The sequence below is a fragment of the Hypanus sabinus genome (genome assembly GCF_030144855.1).
Source record: "Hypanus sabinus isolate sHypSab1 chromosome X2 unlocalized genomic scaffold, sHypSab1.hap1 SUPER_X2_unloc_6, whole genome shotgun sequence".
Taxonomy (NCBI): Eukaryota; Metazoa; Chordata; class Chondrichthyes; order Myliobatiformes; family Dasyatidae; genus Hypanus; species Hypanus sabinus.
Window position 1 is genome coordinate 300,414 of NW_026779006.1, and position 22,297 is coordinate 322,710.

General features: G+C 45.9%; 1 long non-coding RNA gene across 1 annotated transcript; it reads left to right on the forward strand.

Annotated features, from left to right (window-relative positions):
* The first annotated feature begins 493 nt into the window (after nucleotides 1-493).
* LOC132385943 (uncharacterized) lies at nucleotides 494-21,314 on the forward strand. Its single transcript, XR_009509350.1, has 4 exons — nucleotides 494-926; nucleotides 14,277-14,392; nucleotides 15,338-15,365; nucleotides 20,058-21,314. It is a non-coding gene; the product is annotated as an uncharacterized LOC132385943 (long non-coding RNA).
* Nucleotides 21,315-22,297: the final 983 nt, after the last annotated feature.

The following is a 22,297-nucleotide window of genomic DNA, read 5'->3' on the forward strand; positions in this document are numbered from 1 at the left end:
GCATGTGATGTTACATGGCAAACCCTGGAGAGTTTCAAATTACTCTGCCCCTCCGCACAGGTGATTGATGGTGGAGAGCCCATCAGAGGCAATGCCAATGAACATGATGGGGAGGGCAGTCCTTGTTCTCATTGGAGTGTGGCATATTTGTGATGAGAACGCTACAGGTCACTTGTTACCCAGGCCAAAGGTAATTGGTATCATTATGTACCCAAAGCGAATGGTACTAAACAAGTTCTCACAGGTAGAAAGGTCCAGATCAAGATGGAACAAAGGTGATTCCCACAAGGACTAAAGCTGTCCATCGTGCGCACGCGCGAAACTCACCGCGACCTTACGCATGCGCATGTGATCGTCTGGTCACGGACGGCGATTTCTGGAACTAACAGGAGAAAGTCTGCAAATGCTGGAAATCCAAAGCGACTCACACAAAACGCTGCAGGAACTCAGCACTTCAGGCAGCATCTATAGAAAATTATAAACAGACGGCGTTTTTTGGCAGAAAGCCTTCTGCAGGGCAGAGAAGCACGGGGGAAGATGCCAGAATAGAAATGTGGTGGGGGAGGGGAAGAGGCGAGCTGGAATTTGATGCCGGGTGGGTGGGGAAGGTCAAGAAAGGGTGGGCTGGAGAATAAAGAATCTGATAGGAGGGGAGAGTGGACCAGAGAGAGGGCGTGAGGAGGGTCCCGGGAGGAGTGTAGGAAGGTGAGAAGTACAAGGTCAGAGTGGGGCATAGAGGAGGGTGACGGTAATTTGTTCTCCTGAGTGGAAATCGATGTTCATGCCATCAGATTGGAGGGTACCCAGACAGAATATAATGTGTTGCTCCTCCACGGGGAGAGGAGCTCATCTTGGCACAAGAGGAGTCCACGGATCGACACGGCGGAACAGGACTGGGAATGAAGAATTAAAATGCTTGCTGACTGGTAAGTCAGACTTGTGGAGGATGGTGCGAAGTTGCTCCTAATTGATGACTGCACCCGCAGGGTGGCGGAGCAACAACTTATATTCTGCCTTGGTACGAGTGCACCAGTCTTGTCTGTTTGAATCCAGAGCCCAAGAAAAGCTCTCTTTCGTGTCTCAGTGGTCTTTGACCCCCTGAAGAACTGTTTCTGAGTGACAGCTAAGATCCACCTGCAATTCCTCGGCCCACTTTCCCAACTCGTCTCGATCCCACTGTAACCTTAGACAACCCTCACTTTCTCCACACACCGGTTTAGGTGACATCCACAACCTCACTAATTGTTTGATCTGCATTCTCCAAATAATTAACATACATCATTGTCCAGTTGTAAGCGGATGAATTTACTTTCTCTTTCATCTCCCAGGGGGACGAGACTGCCTGGATCCGGGGTGGGGGGGGTGGGGTGCAGGGAAACACGGGCTTTCAGTGTCTGAGCCGGTGAGGAAGCCGTAAGTGGCCAGCCCACAAGACAAGACAGCAGATCCCCTTGGCAATCAAACCGACCCTCATCAGGCCTTTCACTCCGTGTCCAATCCCCCTCTCAGTGCGAACTCAATCGCCACTGCGACTCCTTCAATGGGGCGACTGAGTCGTGCAGACGGTGTGAAACCACCTCATTTGCGTCGGGACCATTTCCATTCCACCCATACCCAGGCAAAGGAGCTGGTTTTAAATTTGTTTTTACATTGGTTTATTTCTGATTTTAAAAGTTGTCATTTCTGTGTACTGATGTCTGTTTGTCATCCTGAGCAGTTCTGCCTGAAGTTGTTTGGCCTGATTGTTTCTTGGCGAAATTTGACAATGGCGTCTCCCCGGGTTTGGACCTTCATGTCCGTAACCCAACAGGAACCGTCCCTGCTCCCACTCCAGGCTCAGCTGAGAGTGACTGTACTGGCACTGGAGACGGCCCAGTCCCTGACCTCCCAGACTGCACCGTCGGGTAAACCCCGTTACGACTGATACCAGGACATCCCAGAATAAAGGACGAGCCCTTGTCTGGCATCTGCTGGCTCTGACATATCTCTACCCACCCGTACAAGTACAACACTAACACCCCCCGCCCCCAGCGCCGACACCTACCGTCAGTGGGTCCATCACCAGGGACACACATCATGTTCTCTGGCGGCAACAAACCAGCCCGAAGACCCCGGTCTCCGGTTGGCAGCAGCTCATTTGAGGGACCCGCCATTTGGGCTCCACCTCATTCGGGGGCAGACGTTGTGGGTGGGTGAAGCTCATTTCACACTCCTGTGACCCTCTGAGTGAAGAGGTATCCCCTCATGTGCCCCATAAACTCCCCATCTTTCACCCCTAACCCCCTGTCAAGTATCTCTCTGCTGAGACTCACAGAACACAATCCCAACACTGAGTGTTTCTTCATCAAGCAGCTTTATTCTTTATTACCTGCCGGGGGTAAGTTCACCTCCATTCTCACCAGGGATGGGAGGGGACTTCAAACACAGCGTTTACAAAATATTCCTTCTGTCCCCTCGTTTCGGTCACATGGAAGAGTAAAATAATCATAATCTGATTATTATTACTCTAATGGTTATTCCATAATGTAAAACCGTATTCTCTCATCCAGATTCCAAAAATGGCTTCCTGAGGGATTATCATTGCGGAAATGTACAATGTAAACCAGTATCCCACCATCGTCCCAGAGTCCCAAATGGCCACCGGCTTCCTGGGGGGTTATCATTGTGGAACTGTTCAATGTAAATCAGTATCCCACCATCGTCCCAGAGTCCCAAATGGCCAGTGGCTTCCTGAGGGGTTATCATTGTGGAACTGTACAATGTAAACCAGTATCCCACCATCGTCCCAGAGTCCCAAATGGCCACTGACTTACTGAGGGGTTATCATTGTGGAACTGCTCTCCCACTTCTCTCATTCTATCTGCTGCCTCTCAAATATAATCCATCAGGTGAGTTACATTTTCAGATTTGTCTGGTGTGTTGGTGCAACACTCTTGTCCAATTAAAGCACACATATCCCAATTTTTATCTAATATAAAGTCTCGGGTGGCTGGAAAACGATGCTGGAGAGGCAGTGACGGGAGACAAAGAAATGGTAGACAGACTGAATAAGTGTGTTGTGTCTGTCTTCACAGAGGAAGACACCAGCAGAATGGTGGGACTTCCGGGTGTCAGGAGTCAGAAGTGTGCAAAGTTACCAGAACCAGAGTGAAGGTTCTTGAGGAACTGGAAGGCCAAGTTAGATAAGTCACGTGACCCAGATGGTGTACACCCCGGCTTTCTGAAAGAGGTGGATAAAAAGATTGTGGCCCCATTAGTAATGAACATTCAGGAATCACAATGTTCCGGAATGGTTCCTCAAGAATGTAATATTGCCAATGTCACACCACTTTTCAAGAAGGGAGAGAGGCAGAAGAAAGGAAACTATAGGCCAGTTAGTCTGTCCGCAGTGATTGGGAAGATGTTGGAGTCGATTATTAATGATGAGGTCTGAGAGTACCGTGTCACAAGATAAAATAGGCCACAGTCAGCATGGTTTCCTGAAGGGAAAATCTTGCCTGACCAACCTGTAGAAATTATTTTAAGAAATAACAAGCAGGACAGACAAAGGAGAATCGATTGATGTTGTTCACCTGGATTTTCAGACGGCTTCTGACATGATGCCACACACGAAACTGCTTTAACAACCCACGAGCCCATGGTATTACCGGAAAGATTCCAGCATGGACAAAGCCGTGGCTGACTGAGAGGAAGCAAAGAGTGGGTGTAAAGGGAGCCTTTTGATGAGTGGGTTCCACAGTCGTCAGTGTTGGGACTGATACTCTTTCTGTTAAATGTCACTGATGTGCATGATGAAATTGATGACCTTGCTGCAAAGTTTACAGGTACTATGAAGATGGTTGAGGGTCAGGTCGTTTTGAGGAAATAGAGAGACTATGGAAGGTCATCAACAGATGAGGAGAATGGGCGAAGAAGTGGGAGATGGAATTCAGTGTCAGCAAAGGGTATCAGCATGCACTTTGGTAGAAGAAATGAAAGGGCTGACTATTTTCCAAATACTTCCTAAAGGTCAATTTGCAAATTGAGTCTGTGGTGAAGAAGGCAAATGTAATGTCAGAATTCATTTCAAGAGGAATTGAATATAAACGCAGGGATGTAATGTTGAAATTTTTGTAAGCACTGGTGAGGCCTCACTGGGAGTACTGTGAGCAGTTTTGGACTCATCTGAGAAAAAGATGTGCTGAAACTGGAGAGTATCCAAAAGAGGTTCACGTAAATGATTCCCAAATTAAATATGTTGTCATATGAGGAGTATTTGATGGCTCTGGGCCTGTGTTGAGTGGAATTCAAAAGAATGAGAGCAGACCTAATTGAAATATATCAAATAGTGAAAGGATTTTAAAGTGAATACGGAGAGGATGTTTCCTATTTTGGGACAGTCTAAGACCAAAGGACACAGCCTCAGAATAGAGGGGTGTCTTTAGAATGGAGATGAGGGGGAATTTCTTTAGCCAGAGAGTAATGAATCTATGGATTCTATGGATAGTGAATCATAGGCAGCTGTGGAGGCCAAATCTTCATGTACATTTAAGGCAGAGGTTGATAGTTTCTTGACTGGTCAGGGCATGATGGGCTACCAGAAGAAGGCAGGGGATTGGGGCCAAGAGGGAAATTGGATCCGCTAAAATGAAATGGCGGAGAAGACTCGATGGGCCAAATGGCCTAGTTCTGCTCCTATATCTGATGGTCTTATGGCAATCATCAGCAAGAGCCAGGAGCTAATTATTGACTTCAGGAGGAGGAACCAGGAGATCTGTGAGCCTGTCCTCATCAGAGATCAAAGGCGGAGAGGGTCAGCAACCTTAAATTCCTCAGTGGCATCACTTTCCAGGATGTGTCTTGAGCCCAGCATGGAAGTGTAATTACGAAGAAAGCACAGCAACATCTCCATTTCCTTAGAAGCTTGCAAAGATTCAGCATGACATCTACAACCTTGACTAACTTCTGCAGGTGTGTGTGGAGAATATGTTCAGTGGTTGCATCATGGCCTGGTATGGAAACACCAAAGCCCTTGAAAGGAAAATCCTGCAGAAAGTAGTGGATACGGCCCAGTACATCACGGGTAAAACCCTCCCCACCACTGCGCACATTTCTCTGGTGTGCTGTCATAGGAAAGCTACAACTATCATCAAGGAACCCACCATGTGAAACATGATCTCTTCTCACTGATGCCATCAGGAAGAAAGTGCAGGAGTCTCTGGACCCACACCACCAGGTTCAGGAACTGTTATCACCCTTCAAACATCAAGTTCTTCAAACAGAGGAGATAATCTTACTCAAATTCAATTGCTCCATCACTGAACTGTTCCTATAACCCATGGACACATTCACAGATTCTTCATCACCTGTTCATGGTAATTATTTATTACTTTTTTTTTTCTTTTGTATTTGCACAGTTTGTTGTCTTTTGCACATTGTATTTTGTCTACAATGTTGGGTTCGGGCTTTCATTGATTCAATCATGATTCTTTGAGTTACTGAGTTTGTCCGAAAAAAAAATATCTCAGGATTGAACATGGTGACATGCGTAAAAATCGATAATAAACTTACTTTGTAAATTTTGAATTCTACATTTAAATTACTCTCTCAAACACACATGTGCTTTGTAATTTCTAAAGGTTCAGCATCGACTGGCTAAATGATTTGGCTCTGATCAGAATGATTGTCCCATCACAATGACCCCTCTTCTGAGGTACCCCAGCTACAGGAAAGATTCCTGAATCAAACTGGGATCACTGTTTCAAGCGTGTACGCACACACACAGACACACAGCTGTGATGAAGAGCTTTGAGGGGGTTGGTCCTGACTGGAATCAACTCCTGTCTGTGCATGGACCTGGACCCACTGCAATTTGCCGATCACCACAATCTGTCTACAGCAAATGCAATCTCACAGGCTCTCTTCTCAGCCTTAGATCACCCGGACAAAAGCAATGCACAAGTCAGGCTGCTGATTACAGCTCAGCGTTCAACACAATCAGACCCTCAATTGTAATCAACAAGCTCCAAAACCTGGGCCTCTGCACCTCCTTCTGCAACTGGATCCTCACCAGGAGACCCCAGTCTGTGTGGATCAGAAATAACATCTCCTCCTTGCTGACAATCAACACTGGCACACCTCAACGATGCGTGCTCAGCCCACTGCTCTACTCTCTCTGCACCACGTCTGTGTGTCTAGACTCATCTACAAACTTGCTGACAACCCAACTATTGTTGCTGGAATTTCAGACGGTGACGAGGAGGAGTACAGGAGTGAGATAGATCAGCAAGTTGAGTGGTGTCACAGCAACAACCTTGCACTCAGCATCATGAAGACAAAGAATTGATTGTGGATTCAGGAACGGGAAGTCAAGGGAGCACACACCAGTCCTCATTGTGGGATCAGAAGTGAAAAGGGTGAGCAGTTTCCATTTCCTGCATGTCATCATCTCTGAGGAACCATCCTGGGCCCAACATATTGATGCAGTTACAATGAAGGCACAACATCCGCTATATTTCATTCGGAGATTGAGGGGAATCGGTCTGTCACTAAAGACACTTGCAAATTTCTACAGATGTACTGTGGAGAGCATTCTAACTGGTTGCATCACTGCCTGGTGTGGAGAGGCCACTGCACCGGATTGGAAAATCCTGCAGAAAGTTGTAAACTCAGCCAGCTCCTTCATGGGCACCACAGCATCCAGGACACATTCAAAAGATGAGGCCACAAAAAGGTGGCATCCATCATTACGGACCCCCATCACCCAGGACATGCCTTCGGCTCATTGCTACAGGACCGTGAAGAGACACTCAATGTCTCAGGAACAGCTTCTTCCCTCCACCGTCAGATTTCTAAAAGGACAATGAACTCTCGAATACTTCCTCAGTATTTTCCCTCACGTTTGCCACTACATTTCAAATTTAATTTTATAAATACTTGTTCTAATTTAAAGTTTTTATTACTATGTATTGCAATGTACTGCAGACACAAAGGAACAAATTTCACCACATATGCGGATGATATTAAACCTGATTCTGATACACCAACACACACAGCTGGGCTCAGAATACAACACTCCCACATTCCTCCCTTTGTGACACCCTGCTTGCTCCATGGCCCCCGGTATGAAGCTCAAACTGTTGCAACACCTGCCCTTTAAATTCATGGCTGAGGCTGTGTTGTGTCTGTTCACTGTTTGAGTTCGATATTAAATGAAGAGCATTGAATGGGAAGTAAGGTTTGAATAGAAGAATAACGATCTCCTCTGAAGGTATATGGGGTCCTGGTGAGAGCGTACATGGAACACTGCACAGGTCTGGTCTCCCTCCCGGAGTCAGCTTGTGGGATGAAGGGAATGAAGGGATTTCCCAGATTGATTTAGGAGGTGAGGTAGTGTCCTTGGAGAGATTATACTAACCGGGCCTGTCTCAGAATTAGAGAAATAAAAGGCCGTCTGACTGAGACAGACAGAGTCTCACAGGGTATTGACAGTGTTGAGGGAGAAATGATGTTTCCTTTGGCTGTGGTGAGGAATGGGGGTCACAGAATCCGAGTACACCTCAGCACGACTGAAATGAGGAGGAATTTCCTCATCCAGAGGGCAGTGAAACTTTGGAATTTTCTCCACAAGGTTTCTAAATTTGAAGGACAAATTTTAGGGCTCTGCGATGCTGGGAACGTTGCGTGAAAGTGGCGCTGAGGTCAAAGATCAGGCATGTTCTGTGTGAAAGGCGGAAAAGACGGAAAGTCTGTTTATTTGTTCCTAAAGTCAGAGTTTACCTTTGCGCCTGGTTCTCCCTTGACCTTCAGCCTGTCCTTTTGCACAGGGGAGCGCTCACACACCGGAGTTCCATCGGCAGCCGCTGCGGGCCAGCTCCCGTATCCCAGCAGCAGGAGATAGGACCGGGAGGAAACTCCGGACAACAGGCCCCGATCCACGGCGGGTAAAGACCGGGCACCCCCTGTGTGATTGAAACATCTCACGGTGTCTCCGCCCGAATCTTCACCTCCACCATCGGAAGGATTCAAAACTCCGGCCGCTGTTGCAGCCTTTACCCGGGGATCTGCTCCCAATCTCGGGTCTCTCACCGGGTCCACTCGTTCCCGGTTCCAAACTTCGGTCCGCCCAGCATCCCACCCACTGACACTCCTCAGCCAATGGAGGCAAGAGTCTCTCAGGGGTGTTCTCTGATTGGCTGTGAGTGTGTCCGAGGACGGGCTGCTGCCGGTTGCTGGATATGTCAGTCAAGGTTTGATATCAGAAACAAAACAAGTTCCCAAAGGCTCAAAGTTCAAAGTAAAATTAGTAAACCCAGATAAGACATTTTCAAAACAGAAAGTAAAATCCACATTAATATAATGATCTATAAATTGACAAACATCAACCCAAAATGTTTTAACATATTCACAATCCCAAAACAGATGAAAAAAATCCTCTGGTTATAAACCACAAAAATAACAGTTAGTTTCAATATCAGAATTAACCCGTCAGATAAACACTATTTGGATAATATCTATGCATAGTTTTAAATAAGCCCCAAATACTCCTCCACCTCAGATTACCCAAGCGACTGTTCCAAAAACTAACAGTGTACATATAAGTCACCACATACAACACCTACAAACATACAGAGCAAAGCTACAGAACGGTAACTATATCTGGATCACTGAAAGATCAGCCAGAGTGCAGAAGACAACAAACTTCGCCAATGCAAATAAACAACGAGAACATGAAATAACCGCAGCGGCTGCCGATAGATGTCCGGTGCTCTCAGCACTCCCTGTTCAATCTGACAGGACAAGAAATAGTGAGGCGCAAAGGTAAACTCGTGTTTCAGAAAATAAGAAATAGAGAAGGTGTGGCCATTCGGCCCCTTGCGCCTCTTCTGCCCTTCACTCAGAACATGCTTGACTTTTGACCTCAGCACCACTTTCCTGCAACTTCCCATCACCGCTGAGCCCCAGGATATGTCCATTCAATTCCGAAACCTTGTGGAGATAATTGCAGTGATTCAGTGCACTCTGGGTGAGGAAATTACTCCTCATCTCAGCCCTGCTGAATTGTTCTCGGATTTTGAGTCTGTGCCCGCTGGTTCCACACCTTATGGGAAACATCATTCCAGCCCTTCCGCTGTAAATATCCTGTGAGATTGTATTTCTCTAATTCTGAGACAGGAATGCGATCTGTCTCTGTCAAACCACCTCCTATTTCACTCATTTTGAGACAGTCCCAGTACGATGATTTGTTGTGGGAGCCTCTCGATGGACAGCAGGTGAGTGCAGTTGTCCTGTGTTGTTCCACACCCTGATGGTTGAGGGGTAGTAACTGTTCCTGACCCTGGTGGGGCGAGTCCTGAGGCTCTTGTACCTTCTACCTGATCACAGCAGTGAGAAAAGAGCCTGCCTGTGTGGTGAGCCTGATCACAGCTGCCTGTATCACCGTCCCCTCTGACCTGTCCTATCCAGGACCAAAGAGATTGTGGAGAGTAAATGTGGTACTCTGTCGAGTATCACTGTGATCCGTCCCCTCGGGCCTGTCCTATCCGGGACCAAAGGGATTGTGGAGAATAAATGTGGTACTCTGTCGAGTATCACTGTGATCCGTCCCCTCGGGCCTGTCCTATCCGGGACCAAAGGTATTGTGGAGAGTAAATGTGGAACTCTGTCGAGTATCAGTGTGACAAGTGTGCTCTTCATCTGCACCATACGCACGATCCTGTTACCCGTTCTGGGTTATTCGTCAGGACCCGAACTCCATCTCCTCTCTACCGGATCTCTGTGCTCACTCTCACTTTTCCCCAGTCCCGTTAAAGAGTCAATTGTGCTCCATATTCATCAGAATTTATGTCACCCGGGGCCAGGTCTGACATGGCGAATTGAGATTAGTTAACTTACAGGAGTGGGCAGGCTTGGGTCTGAGAAGGTTTAGAAAAGTCTGCACTGCCAGCAGGACACACTGATCTGTCCAGGGGTTTGCCGGCATTGGAATCTCACGTATCCTTAAAACGAGCTATAAACTACGCAAGGGATTCTCCTTTTTTCTGTAGTTATCGGGTAAATTCACCAAAATCCGCTTCCAGTCGTGCTGTCATTCAAATGGGTTCCCTTACCTCAGCGACCCACCGTGCCAGGACTTGTATTACATCAGCCCCACTGGTGGCTTCCGGTCACCTTCGGGCGTCTGCCTGGGAAAGGGGAACCCACTCCCTGTCCCTGCCCGAGAGTTTCCATATACAACCCTGAGGAGTGGCACAAGTCCCCTGACAGGGTCAGGAAAGGGGAACCCACTCCCTGTCCCTGCCCGAGAGGTTCCATATATAACCCTGAGGAGTGGCAGAGGACCACGGGCAGGGTCTGGAAAGGGGAACCCACTCCCTGTCCCTGTCCGAGAGGTTCCATATATAACCCTGTGGAGTGGCACAAGTCCCCGGGCAGGGTCTGGAAAGGGGAACCCACTCTCTGTCCCCGTCCGAGAGGTTCCATATATAACCCTGAGGAGTGGCACAAGTCCCCGGGCAGGGTCTGGAAAGGGGAACCCACTCCCTGTCCCTGTCCGAGAGGTTCCAGATATACCCTGAGGAGTGGCACAAGTCCCCGGGCGGGGTCTGGAAAGGGGAACCCACTCCCTGTCCCTGTCTGAGAGGTTCCATATATAACCCTGAGGAGTGGTACAAGTCCCCGGGCAGGGTCTGGAAAGGGGAACCCATTCCATGTCCCTGACCGAGAGGTTCTATATATAACCCTGAGCAGTAACACAAGTCCCCGGGCAGGGTCTGGAAAGGGGAACCCGCTCCCTGTCCCTGTCCGAGAGGTTCCATATACAACCCTGAGGAGTGGCACAAGTCCCCGGGCAGGGTCCGGAAAGGGGAACCCACTCCCTGTCCCTGCCCGAGAGGTTCCATATATAACCCTGAGGAGTGGCACAAGTCCCCGGGCAGGGTCTGGAAAGGGGAACCCACTCCCTGTCCCTGTCCGAGAGGTTCCATATATAACCCTGAGGAGTGGCACAAGTCCCCGGGCAGGGTCTGGAAAGGGGAACCCACTCCCTGTCCCTGTCCGAGAAGTTCCATATATAACCCTGAGTAGTGGCACAAGTCCCCGGGCAGGGTCCAGAAAGGGAAACCCACTTCCTGTCCCTGTCCGAGAGGTTCCATATATAACCCTGAGGAGTGGCACAAGTCCCCGGGCAGGGTCTGGAAAGGGGAACCCACTCCGTGTCCCTGTCCGAGAAGTTCCATATATAACCCTGAGTAGTGGCACAAGTCCCCGGGCAGGGTCCGGAAAGGGAAACCCACTTCCTGTCCCTGCCCGACAGTTTCCATATATAACCCTGAGGAGTGGCACAAGACCCCGGGCAGGGTCTGGAAAGGGGAACCGACTCCCTGTCCCTGCCCGAGAGTTTCCATGTATAACCCTGAGGAGTGCAGGCAAGTCCCCGGGCATGGTCTGGAAAGAGGAACCCACTCCCTGTCCCTGTCTGAGAGGTTCCATATATAACCCTGAGGAGTGGCACAAGTCTCCGGGCAGGGTCTGGAAAGGGGAACCCATTCCATGTCCCTGTCCAAGAGGTTCTATATATAACCCTGAGCAGGATCACAAGTCCCCGGGCAGGGTCTGGAAAGGGGAACCCACTCCCTGTCCCTGTCCGAGAGGTTCCATATATAACCCTGAGGAGTGGCACAAGTCCCCGGGCAGGGTCTGGAAAGGAGAACCCACTCCCTGTCCCTGCCTGAGAGGTTCTATGTATAACCCTGAGGAGTGGCACGACCACGGGCAGGGTCTGGAAAGGGGAACCCACTCACTGTCCCTGTCCGAGAGGTTCCGTATATAACCCTGAGGAGTGGCACAAGTCTCCGGGCAGGATCTGGAAAGGGGAACCCACTCCGTGTCCCTGTCCGAGAGGTTCCATATATAACCCTGAGGAGTGGCACAAGTCCCCGGGCAGGGTCTGGAAAGGGGAATCCACTCCGTGTCCCTGTCCGAGAAGTTCCATATATAACCCTGAGTCGTGGCACAAGTCCCCGGGCAGGGTCTGGAAAGGGGAACCCACTCCCTGTCCCTGTCCGAGAGGTTCCATATATAACCCTGAGGAGTGGCACAAGTCCCCGGGCAGGGTCTGGAAAGGGGAACCCACTTCCTGTCCCTGTCCGAGAGGTTCCATATATAACCCTGAGGAGTGGCAGAGGTCCCCGGGCAGGGTCTGGAAAGGGGAACCCACTCTCTGTCACTGCCCGAGAGTTTCCATATACAACCCTGAGGAGTGGCACAAGTCCCCTGACAGGGTCTGGAAAGGGGAACCCACTCCCTGTCCCTGTCCGAGAGTTTCCATATCTCACCCTGAGGAGTGTTACAAGTCCCCGGGCAGGGTCTGGAAAGGGGAACCCACTCCCTGTCCCTGTCCGAGAGGTTCCATATATAACCCTGAGGAAGGGCACAAGTCTCCGGGCAGGGTCTGGAAAGGGGAACCCACTCCCTGTCCCTGCCCGAGAGGTTCCATATATAACCCTGAGGAGTGGCACAAGTCCCCGGGCAGGGTCTGGAAAGGGGAACCCACTCCCTGTCCCTGCCCGAGAGGTTCCATATATAACCCTGAGGAGTGCAGGCAAGTCCCCGGGCAGGGTCTGGAAAGGGGAACCCACTCCCTGTCCCTGTCCGAGAGGTTCCTTATATAACCCTGAGGAGTGGCACAGTCTCCGGGCAGGGTCTGGAAAGGAGAACCCACTCCCTGTCCCTGCCCGAGAGGTTCCATATATAACCCTGAGGAGTGGCACAAGTCCCCGGGCAGGGTCTGGAAAGGGGAACCCACTCCCTGTCCCTGTCTGAGAGGCTCCATATCTCACCCTGAGGAGTGTTACAAGTCCCCGGGCAGGGTCTGGAAAGGGGAACCCACTCCCTGTCCCTGTCCGAGAGGTTCCATATATAACCCTGAGGAGTGGCACAAGTCCCCGGGCAGTATCTGGAAAGGAGAACCCACTCCCTGTCCCCGTCCGAGAGTTTCCAGATATAACCCTGAGGAGTGGCACAAGTCCCCGGGCAGGGTCTGGAAAGGGGAACCCACTCCCTGTCCCTGTCCGAGAGGTTCCATATATAACCCTGAGGAGTGGCACAAGTCCCCGGGCAGGGTCTGGAAAGGGGAACCCACTCCCTGTCCCTGCCCGAGAGGTTCCTTATATAACCCTGAGGAGTGGCACAGTCTCCCGGCAGGGTCTGGAAAGGAGAACCCACTCCCTGTCCCTGCCCTAGAGTTTCCATATATAACCCTGAGGAGTGCAGGCAAGTCCCCTGGCAGGGTCTGGAAAGGGGAACCCACTCCCTGTCCCTGTCTGAGAGGTTCCATATCTCACCCTGAGGAGTGTTACAAGTCCCCGGGCAGGGTCTGGAAAGGGGAACCCACTCCCTGTCCCTGTCCGAGGGGTTCCATACATAACCCTGAGGAGTGGCACAAGTCCCCGGGCAGGGTCTGGAAAGGGGAACCCACTCCCTGTCCCTGTCCGAGAGGTTCCATACATAACCCTGAGGAGTGGCACAAGTCCCCGTGCAGGGTCTGCAAAGGGGAACCCACTCCCTGTCCCTGTCCGAGAGGTTCCATATATAACCCTGAGGAGTGGTACAAGTCCCCGGGCGGGGTCTGGAAGGGAGAACTAACTCCCTGTCCCTGCCCGAGTGGTTCTATATGTAACCCTGAGGAGTGCAGGCAAGTCCCCGGTCAGGGTCTGGAAAGGGGAACCCACTCCCTTTTTCAATGAATTCAGGTAATGCCCCTGGTCCGGACGGTTATACTGCCGAATTTTTAAAATCCTTTTCTTCTGTACTTGGTCCTTGGCTTTGTAAAAATTTTAAAGATGCGTTAACTGTAGGTAAATAACCACAAACTTTTTATGATGCCTCCATTTCTCCAATTCTTCAAAAAGATAAAGACCCCACTGAATGTGAATCCTATCGGCCAATATCCTTGCTGAATACGGATTCTAAGATTTTTCCTAAAATTCTTGCCACCAGATTAGAAAATGCATTACCTCAAATTATCTCGGAAGATCAGACCAGATTTATTAAAAACTGTTATTCATCTTTTAACATTAGAAAATTTATTAATATAATTTATAGTTCTTCATCTAAAATACCAGAATGTCATTTTTTTAGATGCTGAAAAAGCGTTTGATAGAGTTGAATGGCTATATTCGTTTTATACATTGCAGAATTTTAATTTTAGCTTGAAATTTATATCATGGATTAAATTAATGTATTATAAACCTTTGGCTTTGTTTCTTACCGATAATCAAAGACCTCCTTTTTTTCAGTTGTCCCGTGGGACCAGGCAAGGTTGCCCTTTAAGTCCTCTATTATTTGACATTGCTTTGGAACCTTTAGCCGTTGCCATTCGTGAATCACCTAATATTTTTGGTATTACCCGTGGGTAAGGGACTTATAATTTATTATTATATGCTGATGATTTGTTACTATACATATCTGACCCTGAGAGATCTATTCCTGCTGTTTCATCCTTGCTTGCTCAGTTTAGTAGCTATTCTGGCTACAAACTGAATTTTAATAAGTGTGAATTATTTCCATTAATTATGCAAGTTCCAATTTATAAACACTTACTGTTTTAAGTTGTCACAGATCATTTTACTTATTTGGGTATTAAAATTACCAAGAAACATAAGGGTTTATTTAAAGTTAATTTTTTACCTTTAATTGATCAAATCAAGCAACTTGTTACCAGGTGGTCCCCATTATCTCTGTCATTGGTCAAATTAATACTATCAAGATGATATTATTACCCAAATTTTTATATTTATTCCAAGCATTACCAATTTTTATTCCTAAATCTTTTTTTGATATTATTGACTCCAAAATATCCTCGTATGTATGGCAGAATATAAATCCTAGATTAAGTAAAAAATATTTACAAAGCCTAAGAAGGAAGGTGGTTTTGCTTTGCTAAACCTGAGATTTTACAATTGGGCAGTTAATATTCAATATTTAATATTTTGGACACAAGAATTGGTCGTAGTACCTTGCCCACAATGGGTAAATTTGGAGTGTAAATCTGTACAAGACTTCTCATTGTTTTCTATTTTAGGATCTTCGCTTCCTTTTGCTTTATCTAAACCAAATAAACAAATAGCTAATCCTATAGCTAAACATATATTAAGAATATGGTTTCAGTTTCATAAATTCTTTGGCTTGAATAATCAAGCCCTATTATATCTAAATTCTTTTTCCAGCCCTCTTTTATGGACTAAGCCTTTGTGTTATGGAAAACAAAAGCTACAACATGTTTTCGTGATCTATTTTTAGATAACAGTTTTATGTCCTTTGAACAGCTATCCAGACTAAAACTCTTTTTTTTTTTCAGATACCAGCAAGTTAGAAATTTCTTGAATGTGAGTATTTTCTGCAATTATGTCCAATGGATATTATAGAAAAAATTCTGGCTCTGAATCCTTGCCAGAAGGGTTAAGTAGCCATCATTTATCATATGATCATGAAAATACAGCCAGGAGTATCAGAAATAATTAAGAAGGAATGGGAAAAAGAACTTCACTCTCTTATACCCACAGTGCAGTGGGAGAAAATTTTACAATTAGTCAACTCTTCTTCTATTTGTGCTAAACATGCCTAATACAATTTAAGGTTGTTCATAGGGGTCACATGTCCAAGGATAAACTCGCTCAATTTTATTCTTATGTTAATCCAACCAGTGACAGATGTCAGTCTGAAGTCACTTCATTGGCCCACATGTTCTGGTCTTGCCCCTATTTTCAAAATTACTGGAAAGATATTTTTGGTATTATTTCAACAGTTCTGAATATCAAATTGCAACCGCATCCTATTACTGCAATTTTAGGTTTACCAATGGTGGATAATAGTCGTTTATCCCCCCCCCCAGCTTGGCGGATAATTGCATTTGTTACATTAATGGCGAGAAGATCTATCCTACTGAATTGGAAATAAATTAGTCCTCCAACTATATTTCAGTGGTTTTCTCAAACTATTTCTTGTTTGAGTTTAGAAAAAATTACAAGTGTTGTCTTTGACCCTTCAGTTAAATATGAAGAAACTTGGAGACCATTTATTCAACATTTTCATATAAGCTAAACTGACTTTTCCTAAACCTTACTTTTAATATCCTTAATTATTTGGATGGAGGTGCGGAGTTATTGACGCTACTGTGTATAATTGATATAATGCAATGGCCCATGTCGGTTAGGATTTTTTCCTTTTTTTTGGTGGGGGGAAGGGTTCCTTATTTTATCCATTTTTTGTAACCACTATGAGTTTGGGAGGTTAATATCATGTATTTATATTTATACCTTAACCTATTATGTACTCTCAAGCTCATGTATTCATGTTTCATTTATGTCTGTTTAAAATCAATAAAAAGATTTAAAAAGAAAGGACTACTCTGAGGAAAAGGTGGAATAGGCGCAACGGGCCGAGTGGCCTGCTCCTGTTTCCTTTTTCTAAAGTCCGAGTTTACCTTTGCGCCTGGTTCTCCCTGGGCCTTCAGCCTGTCCTTTTGCACAGGGGAGCGCTCACACACCGGAGTCCCATCGGCAGCCGCTGCGGGCCAGCTCCCGGATCCCAGCAGCAGGAGACAGGACCGGGAGGAAACTCCGGACAACAGGCCCCGACCCACGGCGGGGAAAGACCGGGCTCCCTCTGTGAGGCTGAAACATCTCACGGAATCTCCGCCCGAATCTTCACCTCCGCCATCGGAAGGATTCAAAACTCCGGCCGCTGTTGCAGCCTTTACCCGGGGAGCTGCTCCCAATCTCGGGTCTCTGACCGGGTCCACTCGTTCCCGGTTCCAAACTTCGGTCCGCCCACTGACACTCCTCAGCCAATGGAGGCAAGAGTCTCCCAGTGGTGTTCGCTGATTGGCTGTGAGTGTGTCCGAGGGCGGACTGCTGCCGGGAGCTGGAGATGTCAGTCACCGTTTGTTCTCAGACTCATAGCAAGTTCCCCGAGGCTCAAAGTTCAAAGTAAATTTTATAATTACTTTTTAATATTTTAAATTTTTATTGAACACAAACAAAGACAGAAACACTAAACATATGCTAACAAAGCCAGGGAATCACACAAAAGCAGCAACGAATATATAACCATTAACTTTAAATATACAAATAAACAAGGAAATCCGCTCTAAATACTGTTGGACAGAAGGGACTGTATCTAAGAGGAGTCACAAAACAAGAACGTTTACAGAGATAACACAAAATATTGACAGATTTGTACAGTCTTTACAGGTTTCTGGTTACGGGAAGTGTTCAGAGTATAAACGTATAGTTTGAAGTCTGAGGTAAAAATCTAAATGAAGGTTTCTTATTGCTGTGTTTGCATTTATGGATACAAAATTTGCTGTAAATTAACAAAAGATTTATGATAGAGAAATGATCCCTGTGAGATTTGGTATTACTAGTAAACCCAATAAGACATTTTCAAAACAAAAAATAAAATCCACATTAATATATTAATCTATAAATTGACAAACATCAAACCAAAATGTTTTAACATATTCACAATCCCAAAACAGATGAAATAAATCCTCTGGATATCAACCACAAAAAGAACAGTTAGTCTCAATATCAGAATTAACCCTTGTCAAATAAACATTATTTGGATAATATCTATGTATAATTTAAAATAAGCCCCAAATACTCCTCCACCTCAGATTCCCCAAGTGACTATTCCAAAAACTAACAGAGTACATATAAGTCGCCACAAACAACTCCTGCAAACATGCAGAGCAAAGCTACAGAATGGTAACTATATCTGGATCACTGAAAGATCAACCAGAGTGCAGAAGACAACAAACTTCGCCAATGCAAATAAACAATGAGAACATGAAATAACCGCAGCGGCTGCCGATAGATGTCCGGTGCTCTCAGCTCTCCCTGTTCAATCTGACAGGACAAGAAACAGTGAGGCACAAAGGTTACCGAGTGTTTCAGAAAACAAGAAATCGAGAAGGCGTGGCCATTCGGCCCTTGCGCTACCACTGTCCTTCAACTCAGAACATGCTTGACTTTTGACCTCAGCACCACTTTCCTGCAACTTTCCATCACCGCTGAGCCCCAGGATATGTCTATTCAATTTCGAAACCTTGTGGAGATAATTGCAATGATTCACTGCACTCTGGGTGAGGACATTTCTCCTAACCTCAGTCCTGCTCAGTTCTCCTCGTATTCTGAGTTTGTGAGTGCTGGTTCCACACCTTCTGGGAAACATCATTCCAGCACATCCACTTTAAATATCTTGTGAGATTATATTTCTCTAATTCTGAGACAGGAATACAATCTGTCTCAGTTAAACCACCTCTTGTTTCACTCATTTTGAGACAGTCCCAGTACGATCATTTGTTGTGGGAGCAACTCTATGGACATCAAGTGAGTGCAGTTATCCTGTGTTGTTCCACAGCCTGATGGTTGAGGGGTAGTAACTGTTCCTGACCCTGGTGGGGCGAGTCCTGAGGCTCTTGTACCTTCTACCTGATTACAGCAGTGAGAAAAGAGCCTGCCTGTATGGTGAGCCTGATCACAGCCGCCTGTATCACCGTCCCCTCTGGCCTGCCCTATCCGGGACCAAAGGGATTGTGGAGAGTAAATGTGGTACTCTGTCGAGTATCACTGTGATCCGTCCCCTCTGGCCTGCACTATCCGGGACCAAAGGGATTGTGGAGAGTAAATGTGGTACTCTGTCGAGTATCACTGTGATCTGTCCCCTCTGGCCTGCCCTATCCGGGATCGAAGGAATTGTGGATAGTAAATGTGGTACACTGTCGAGTATCACTGTCACCCAGAAACACTTCCTGCCCCTTATTATTCTTGTCTGTGATTGCAGTGCGACAATCTCTGGCCTAATGTCCCCTCTTTCTACAAACTCCGTTTCTGTCCTTAGCCAAGTGTCCTCTTCATCTGCACCATCCGCACGATCCTGCCACCCGTTCTGGGTTCTTCGTCGGGACCCGAACTCCATCTCCTCACTACCAGTTCTCTGTGCACACTCTCGCTTTTCCACAGTCCCTTTAAAGAGTCAATTGCGCTCCCTATTCATCAGAATTTATGTCACCCGGGGCCAGGTCTGACACAGCGAATTCAGATTAGTTTACTTAATGGAGTGGGCAGGCTTGGGCCTGAGACAGTTTAGAAAAGTCTGCACTGCCAGCTGGACACACTGATCTGTCCAGGGATTTGCCGGCATTGGACTCTCACGTATCCTTAAAACGAGCTATAAAGTACGCAAGGGATTCTCCTTTTCTCTGCAGTTATCAGATAAATTCTCAAAATCCGCATGCAGTCGGGCTGTCATTCAAATGGGTTCCCTTACCTCAGTGACCCACCGTGCCAGGGCCTGTATTACATCAGCCCCTCTGGTGGCTCCTGGTCACCTTCGGGCATCTGCCTGGGAAAGGGGAACCCACTCCTTGTCCCTGCCCGAGAGGTTCCATATATAACCCTGAGGAGTGGCACAAGTCCGCCGTCAGGGTCTGGAAAGGGGAACCCACTCCCGTTTTCAATGAATTCAGGTAAAGCCCCTGGTCCAGACGGTTATACTGCTGAATATTTTTAAATCCTTTTCTTCTATACTCGCTCCTTGGCTTTGTAAAATTTTTAAAGATGCGTTAACTGTAGGTAAATAACCACAATCTTTTTATGATGCCTCCATTAATCCAATTCGTAAAAAAGATAAAGACCCCACTGAATTTGCATCCTATTGGCCAATATCCTTGCTGAATACGGATTCTAAGATTTTTACCAAAATTTTGGCCACTACATGAGAAAATGTATTACCTCAAATTATCTCTGAAGATCAGACCGGATTTATTAAAATCTGTTATACATCTTTTAACATTAGAAAATAAATTAAAATAATTTATACTTCTTCATCTAAAATACTAGAATGTCATTTCTTTAGGTGCTGAAAAAGCGTTTGATAGATTTGAATGGCTATATTTAGTTAATACATTGCAGAATTTTAATTTCAGCTTGAAATTTATATCATGGATTAAATTAATGTATTATAAACCTTTGGCTTCACTTCTTACCAATAATCAAAGATCTCCTTTTTTTCAGTTGTCCCGTGGTACGAGGCAAGGCTGCCCTTTAAGTGCTCTATTATTTGACATTGCTTTGGAACCTTTAGCCATTGCCATTCGTGAATCACCTAATATTTTTGGTATTACCCGTGGGTAAGGGACTTATAAGATATTATTATATGCTAATCATTTGCTACTATACATGTCTGACCCTGAGAGATCTATTCCTGCTGTTTCATCCTTGCTTGCTCAGTTTAGTAGCTTTTCTGGCTACAAACTGAATTTTAATAAGTGTGAATTATTTCCATTAAATATGCAAGTTCCAATTTATAAACACTTACTGTTTTAAGTTGTCACAGATCATTTTACTTATTTGGGTATTAAAATTACCAAGAAACATAAGGGTTTATTTAAAGTTAATTTTTTACCTTTAATTGAACAAATCAAGCAACTCGTTACCAGGTGGTCCTCATTATCTCCGTCATTGGTTGGTTGAATTAATACTATCAAGATAATAGTATTACCCAAATTTTTATATTTATTCCAAGCATTAACAATTTTTATTCCTAAATATTTTTTTGATATTATTGACTCCAAAATACCCTCGTATGTCTGGCAGAATAAAAATCCTAGATTAAGTAAAATATATTTACAGAAGCCTAAGAAGGAAGGTGGTTTTGCTTTGCCAAACCTGAGATTTTACTATTGGACAGTTAATATTCAATATTTAATATTTTGGACACGAGAATTGGTCGTAGTACCTTGCCCACAATGGGTAAATTTGGAGTGTAAATCTGTACAAGACTTCTCATTGTTTTCTATTTTAGGATCTTTGCCTCCTTTTGCTTTATCTAAACCAAATAAACAAATAACTAATCCTGTAGTTAAACATACACTAAGAATATGGTTTCAATTTTGTAAATTCTTCAGCTTGAATAAGTTTATCTTATCAACCCCTATTATATCTAACTTTTTGTCCAGCCTTCTTTTATGGACGAAGCCTTTGTGTTTTGGAAAACAAAACGTATAACATGTTTTCGTGATCTATTTTTAGATAACAGTTTTATGTCCTTTGAACAGCTATCCAGCCTAAAACTCATTTTTTTTTTAGATACTTGCAAGTTAGCAATTTCTTGAATGTTAGTCTTTTCTGAAATTATGTCCAATGGACATTACAGAAAAAAATTCTGGCTCTGAATCCTTGTCAGAAGGGTTTAGTAGCTATTATTTATAATATGATCATGAAAATACAGCCAGGAGTATCAGAAACAATTAAGAAGGAATGGGAAAAAGAACTTCATTGTCTTATACCCACAGGGCAGTGGGAGAACATTTTACAATTAATCAATTCTTCTTCTATTTGTGCTAAACATGCCTAATACAATTTAAGGTTGTTCATAGAGCTCACATGTCCAAGGATAAACTCGCTCTATTTTATTCATATGTTAACCCAACCAGTGACAGATGTCATTCTGAAGTCGCTTTATTGACCCACATGTTCTGGTCTTGCCCCTGTTTGCAAAATTATTGTAAAGATATTTTTGGTATTATTTCAACAGTTCTGAATATCAAATTTGCATTCGTGTTTCATTTATGTTTGTTTAAAATCAATAAAAAGATTTAAAAAGGACTATTCTGAGGAAAGGATGGAATAGGCGCAACGGGCCGAATGGCCAGACATGCTCCTGTTCGTTATTTTCTAAAGCACGAGTTTACCTTTGCGCCTTGTTCTCCCTTGGTTTTCAGCCGTTCGGATTGCACAGGGGAGCGGTGAGAGCTCCGGAGATCCACCGGCAGCCGCTGCGGGGCAGCTCCCGTCTCCCAGCAGGAAGGGACGGGTCTGGGAGACAACTCCAGACAACAGGCCCCGATCCTCGGCGGGGAAAGGCCGGGCGCCTCCGTGTAGCTGAAACATCTCACGGAATCTCCGCCGGTCGCTTCAGCTCTGCCTTCGAAAGGATTCACGACCCGCCGGTGGTGCAGCCGAAACCCGAGGAGCAGCTCCCGGTCTCCGGCCCACTCGGTCCCGGTCCAAACAGCGTCCCGCCCACTGACACCCCTCAGCCAATGGCAGCATCCCTCTCCCAGCGTTGATCGCTGATTGGCTGTGTGTGAGAGAGCGGGCTGCTACTGGGAGCTGGAGATGTCAGTCACAGTTTGTTCACAGAATTAAAGGAAAATCCCCGAAACTCAAATTTCAAAGCAAATTTTATTATCAGAGTACAGATAAGTCACCACATACAACCCCGAGAAGCATTTTCCTGCGGACGTACTTAG